Below are 6,544 nucleotides of genomic sequence, written 5' to 3'. Positions count from 1 at the left end.
GGATATGTTTTAAAAAAAAATGTTTCATGGCCCCCCACCACCGTTAACGCCACCCCGCTATTGACGCCAACCCGAAGCGTGGCGAGCGGCGGCGGTACGCGTCCTCCGACCTTTTCATACCACTACTATCCACTAGGGCGTGGAGTGAGAATAGAATAGTGTGGCGAGCTTAGCGAGCCACCGAGCCCGAAGCGTGGCGAGAGGACGCAGATACCTTCACAGGTATCCGCGTGCCCTTGCGGGCTTCACAGGTGTCCACGTCCCCTCGCCACGCTTCGGGCACGGTGGCTCGCTGCGCTCGCCACACTATTCTATTCTCACTCCACGCCCTAGTGGATAGTAGGGGTATGAAAAGGTCGGAGGACACGTACCGTCGCCCCTCGCGGGCTCGCTGCGCTCGCCACGCTTCGGGTTGACGTCAATAGCGGGGTGGCGTTAACGGTGGTGGGGGGCTATGAAACATTTTTTTTTAAAACATATCCAATGTGAAATGGCCATATTGGCCAATTTCACATTGTCATTTTATTTTAACATTGCTGTCTATGGGAAATCGTGTCCATCGTGTCTTTTAACATTACTGTCTTTGGGAAATCGCGGGCATCGCGTCGCGGCTCCTTATAACGGCCACGACCGACGCGATGCCCACGATTTCGGGCGCGATGAAAAAATCGGCAGCCCGGATAACTCACAAGTACCATATATATATATATATATATATATATATATATATATATATATATATATATATATACACAGCGATGAGGCCGGCACTCAGGTCTGCAAGTGGATGCCTGTTGCTTGCTCCGGTGCCCTCTTTCAGAAGGGGTGTCCTTAGGAGATATGCAGCAACAAATAAGTGGCACTCGGAGGCTTTTGTAGAAGGTGAAAAAACAGGAATATTTATTCCTAGCGAAACGTTTTCCCTGCACTAGGAATAAATATTCCTGTTTTTTCACCTTCTACAAAAGCCTCCGAGTGCCACTTATTTGTTGCTGCTATATATATATATATATATATATATATATATATATATATATATATATTTTAAATATTTGGCTACATCTGTCACTCAAAGTGTGTAAATGTGTGTTTATAACGCTGGGTGGAGTCTCTGACTCACATGACTGACTCACATGACAGAGAACCAGCCCAGTGAGCCCACAGTGCCAGACACCCTCTGCCTCCCCATGTTGCCCAGCATTGCTACTCCCCAGCCACCAGGTGAGCGCCCCCCGCCGCACACCACCCCCACCCCCACGCAACCCCCTCCCGCGATTTGCGGCAAACACCCCCCCCCCACGTGACCCCCTCCCGTGATTCGCAGCAAAAAAAAAAAGCCGCGACCCCCCCTCCCGCGATTCGCGGCAAAAACACCCCGCGACCCCCCCTCCCGCGATTCGCTGCAAAAAGAACCCCCCGTGACCCCCCCCCTACCGCGATTCGAGGCAAAAACACCCCCGCACCCCCCCTCCCGACTTTCGCTGCAAAAAGAACCCCCCGTGACCCCCCTCCCGCTATTCGCGGCAAACACCCCCCTGCGACCCCCCCTCCTGCGATTCGCGGCAAAAACACCCTCCCTCCCCCACGACCCCCCCTCCCACGATTTGCGGCAAAAAGAACCCCCCCGCGACCCCCCCTTGCGCGATTTGCGGCACCCCCCCCCCCGCAATTCGCAGCAGCCCCAGGATTAAATGGCACAAGCAGAACACTGACATGGCTATCGTCGACAATGAAAAAGGTTGACATGAGTTTTTAAAGATTTATTTTTCAGTTTTTTTTTATGTTTTCATATTCATTGTCATGTATCGACAGGGACACCAATGAAGTGCCACACTTATGTCAACATTTACATGTGTTGACCTTTCTGTGTTGGTTTTTTTTTGTGGCGATTCGCGTCACACCCCCACCCACCCCCCTGCAACCCCCACTCCCGCGATTCACGGCACACACCCCGCGACCCCCCCTCCCGCGATTCTCGGCACCCCACCCCGCAATTTGCGGCACACCCCCCCCGCGATCCGCCCTCCCACGATTCGCCGCAACCCCTGACCCCGCCAACCGCCCTCCCGCGATTCTCTGCAACCCTAGATTCGCAGCAACCACCCCCCCACCCCCCGCAACCCCCCCCCCCCTCCCGCAATTTGCGGCACCCCCGCGACCCCCCCTCCCGCAATTCGCGGCACCCCCCGCGACCCCCCCTCCCGCGATTCGCGGACACCCAAGTTGCAATACAGGGCATCTTTCATACAATTCTAACCATATTTCTAATTTACAAACATTCACAAATTAAGGGGGCACAGCCCCTTACAACGGTGTGAAGAGCGTCCATAGTGTATATATATATATATATATATATATATATACTAGGTGATTCATCGCGCCCTACGGGCGCTCTTCACACCGTCGTAAGGGGCTGCGCCCCCTTAATTTGTGAATGTTTGTATATGAAAAATATGGTTAGAATTGTATGAAAGATGCCCTGTATTGCAACTTGGGTGTCTGCGAATCGCGGGAGGGGGGGGTCGTGGGGGTGCCGCGAATTGCAGGAGGGGGGGTCGTGGGGGTAGTTGCTGTGAATCACGGGAGGGGAGGGGTTGCAGAGAATCGCGGGAGGGGGGGTGGCAGGGGGTGGGTTGCCTCAAATCGCGGGAGGGGGCGTTGCGGCGAGGGTTGCGGCAAATCGTGGGAGGGGAGGGGTTGCAGAGAATCGCGGGACGGGGGGTTGCGGCGCCGGGAGTTGCGGCGAATTGTGGGAGGGGGGGTTGCGGGGGTGTGCCGTGAATCGTGGGAGGGGGGTCATGGGGTGGGGTGCCGAGAATCGCGGGAGAGGGGTCGCGGGGGGGGGTGTGTGCCGTGAATCGCGGAAATGGAGGTTGCGGGAGGGGTGGGGGTGTGACGCGAATCGCCACAAGAAATAATCAACACAGAAAGGTCAACACATGTAAATGTTGACGTAAGTGTGGCACTTCATTGGTGTCCATTGTGACACATGAGAATGAATATGAAAACATTCAAAAAATGAAAAATAAATCTTCAAAAACTCATGTCAACCTTTTTCATTGTCGACCATAGCCATGTCAGTGTTTTGCATGTGCCATTTAATCCTGGGGCTGCCGCGAATTGGGGGGAGGTGCCGCGAATTGCGGGAGGGGGTGTCGCGGGGGTGTTTGACGCGAATCGCGGGAGGGCGGGTTCACGGGGGTTCCGTGGGGGGGTTGCCGCGAATTGTGGGAGGGGGGGTCGCGGGGGGGTGTGCCGTGAATCGCGGGAGGGGGGGTCACGAGGTGGGATGCCGAGAATCGCTGGAGGGGGGGTCGCGGGGGTGTGTGTGTGCCGTGAATCGCGGGAGTGGGGGTTGCGGGGGTGGGGGGGTGGGGGTGTGACGCAAATCGCCACAGGAAAAAATCAACACAGAAAGGTCAACACATGTAAATGTTGACGTAAGTGTGGCACTTCATTGGTGTCCATGTCGACACATGACAATGAATATGAAAACATTAAAAAAATTAAAAATAAATCTTCAAAAACTCATGCCAACCTTTTTAATTGTCGACCATAGCCATGTCAGTGTTTTGCATGTGCCATTTAATTCTGGGGCCGCTGTGAATTGCGGGGGGGGGGGGGGTGTAGCGAATCGCGGGAGGGGGGTCGCGGGGGGGGGGCCACGAATCGAGCAAGGGGGGGTCGCGGGGTGGTTTTTTTTGCCGCGAATCGCGGGAGGGGGGGTCGCGGGGGAGGGGGGGGGGTGTTTTGCCGCGAATCGCGGGAGGGGGGGTCAGGGGGGTGTTTGGCGCAAATCGCGGGAAAGGGGTTGCGGGGGGTTCTTTTTGCCGCAAATCGCGGGAGGGAGGGTCGCGGGGGGTCGTTTTTGCCGTGAATCGCAGGAGGGGGGGGTGCTTGCCGCAAATCGCGGGAGGGGGTTTGCGGGGGGTTCTTTTTGAACGCGAATCGCGGTAGGGGTGTCGTGGGGGATGTTTTTAGCGCGAATCGCGGGATGGGGGGTCGCGGGGGAGGGGGTGTTTTTGCCGCGAATCGCGGGAGGGGGGGTTGACGCGAATCGCGGGAGGGGGGTTGCGGGGGGCGCTCACCTAGTGGCTGTGGAGTAGCAGTGCTGGGCAACATGGGGAGGCAGAGGGTGTGGGCTCACTGAGCTGGTTCTCTGTCATGTGAGTCAGTCATGTGAGTCAGACCCAGCATTATACACACACTCACACACTTTGAGTGACAGATGTAGCCAAATATATAAGAGATAGCCATCTTTATCTATCCAACCCGGTGCACCGCGCCAAGACGGAAGGTTCGCCCAGATGGGGGGTATCGACTCTTTGTCTTACCAGAAGATATTTTTGGGCTCTTTGCCTCTTATTGTTTGACCATCCCTGTACTAAAGGTTCTAAAAATGAAGAGGTGATGTTTCCCATAGCAACTAAATAGATTCTATCATTTTCTAGGATGCAACAGAGAAATGACGGATAGAATCTGATTGGTTGCTATAGGCACCATCACCTCTTTTCATTTTTAGAACCTTTAGTAAGTTAAACCCTTATAGAACTTCCTACTATCAACACCAACCCGAAGCGTGGCGAGCGCAGCGAGCCCGCGAGGGGCGATGGTATGCGTCTTCCGACCTTTTCATACTCCCACTATCCACTTCGGCGTTGAGTTGATCTTATATAGTGAGCCCGTAGCGTGGCGAGCGCAGTGAGCCCTGTGAGGGGACACGGAATACATGTGAAGTAATCCGCGACCCCTCTCCACGAATTACTCGCCACGCTTCAGGCGCGGTGGCTCGCTGCGTTCCCCACACTATATTGAATCAACTCCACGTCGACATGGATAGTGGGGGTATGAAAAGGTTGGAAGACACGTACCGCCGCCCCACGCGGGCTCACTGCGCTTGCCACGCTTCGGGTTGCCGTTGATAGTGGGGGTGGCGTTAACAATAGGGGTGCATTTAACATAGTAATCACCCATCAGGGTGCCTGTACAATTAAAAATTGGGTCTGGTCGCATCGCATGCGATGCGATCGATACGATGGCATAAGATGCAATTCGTGGGCGCAGTGCTAGGAAATAAGTACCATTGTAACACTAATCTTGTTGTGTATCAAATAATATGTCCCTGTGGGTTATCGTATGTGGGCAAAACTGAATGCAAATTCAAGGAGCGCATGACCGCCCACCGTTCTGCTATTGGAAAAACACTGGCTGATGGCAGACATTTTGCAGAAAATAAACATCCTTTAAATTCCTTAAGATATAGAATTATTGACACGATTCCCACATCAATCAGAGGGGGTAATAGAGCTTTGCAATTACTAAAATGTGAGGCAAGATGGATATTCAATCTAGATATAGTATCACCTAAAGGCTTGAATGAAAGCATATCATCTGCCTGCTTTCGATAAATGGTATAGAATACTCTTTTTGTCATGTTATTTAGTAATTGTTTTATTATACCCATTCTGGTTCTTGTAGTTCTATGCTGTAGTTCTATGCGACTTTCTGGCCTTTGTAGGAGGATATGGGTGCGAGGATGGAGGGGGACGTTGACTCCAGGGGGGTTAACATTACGCAATTTTTACAGGAGCCTATCGGCTGATCCAGGAGAGTAGGCAAGTTGGCCATAGTTTGTGAGCAAAAGTTGCCCCTGAGCCATTTTTTTTCAAGTCTTAGAACCAAATGTATCAAGCTTTAAAAAATTATAAATGGTGAGTGACAAACAGCCAGCCAATCAGTTCTCACCTGCCATGTTACAGGCTGGGTTTGAAAAATGACAGGTAGGAGCTGATTGGCTGGTTGTTTATCAATCTCCATGTTATCACTTTTTGAAGCTTGATACATCAGCTAATGTCATTTTACGGGCTGTGTTTGAAAAAGGACAGTTCAGAGCTGATGGGTTGGTACGCTCTCCACTTTATATTTCCCAAAGGTTTGATTCATTCCTCGCAGGTTTATTCTGCCAGTTAATTTATGTGAGAGCGGTGTAGGTGGGGGTGTGGAGTGGTGCCTGCTGCCTGATGTCGTGCAGGTATCGTCAGACAACTTACCTGGCGCCCCACCCTCTCACCTTCAGGCCGTGACAAACCATGGTCCTGGAATTCTTCGGCACCCGGACACGAATGCCTAGGAGGAAGGAGAGTAGGTGAGAGCTGTTCCTCTTGGATGAAGACCGATGCGCCCTTCATCCATGTCACTACAGAGGCACCCTCCGAGCTCCGGGAAACATCATCATCGGCACAGCCTCAGAGCCCGGAGTGTCAACTATTGGTACTCACGCACTTGTGAGGTCTTGACCTTGCACGGAGATGCGAGGTCCATGTACGCCCTGGATTGAGGAAGAAAGGGAGAAAGGCAGGCACAAACATGCAGATGGACAAGATGACACTCACCGTCCTCACTCTTGTACTGCAACCCTCGGTTCTCCTCACAGGTCCCTGTAAGGAGACAAGAACACCGGACACATGCAGAGCCTAACACTACCTAAACGTGACACAACTACTATACCTACAACACAAAGCCCTAGAACTGACTAAGTGTGTGT

Source organism: Crinia signifera, chromosome 2, assembly GCF_055691185.1.
Source record: "Crinia signifera chromosome 2, ASM5569118v1, whole genome shotgun sequence".
NCBI lineage: Eukaryota > Metazoa > Chordata > Amphibia > Anura > Myobatrachidae > Crinia > Crinia signifera.
The sequence above is the reverse complement of the archived record's forward strand: the minus strand, read 5'-3'. Positions refer to the sequence as shown.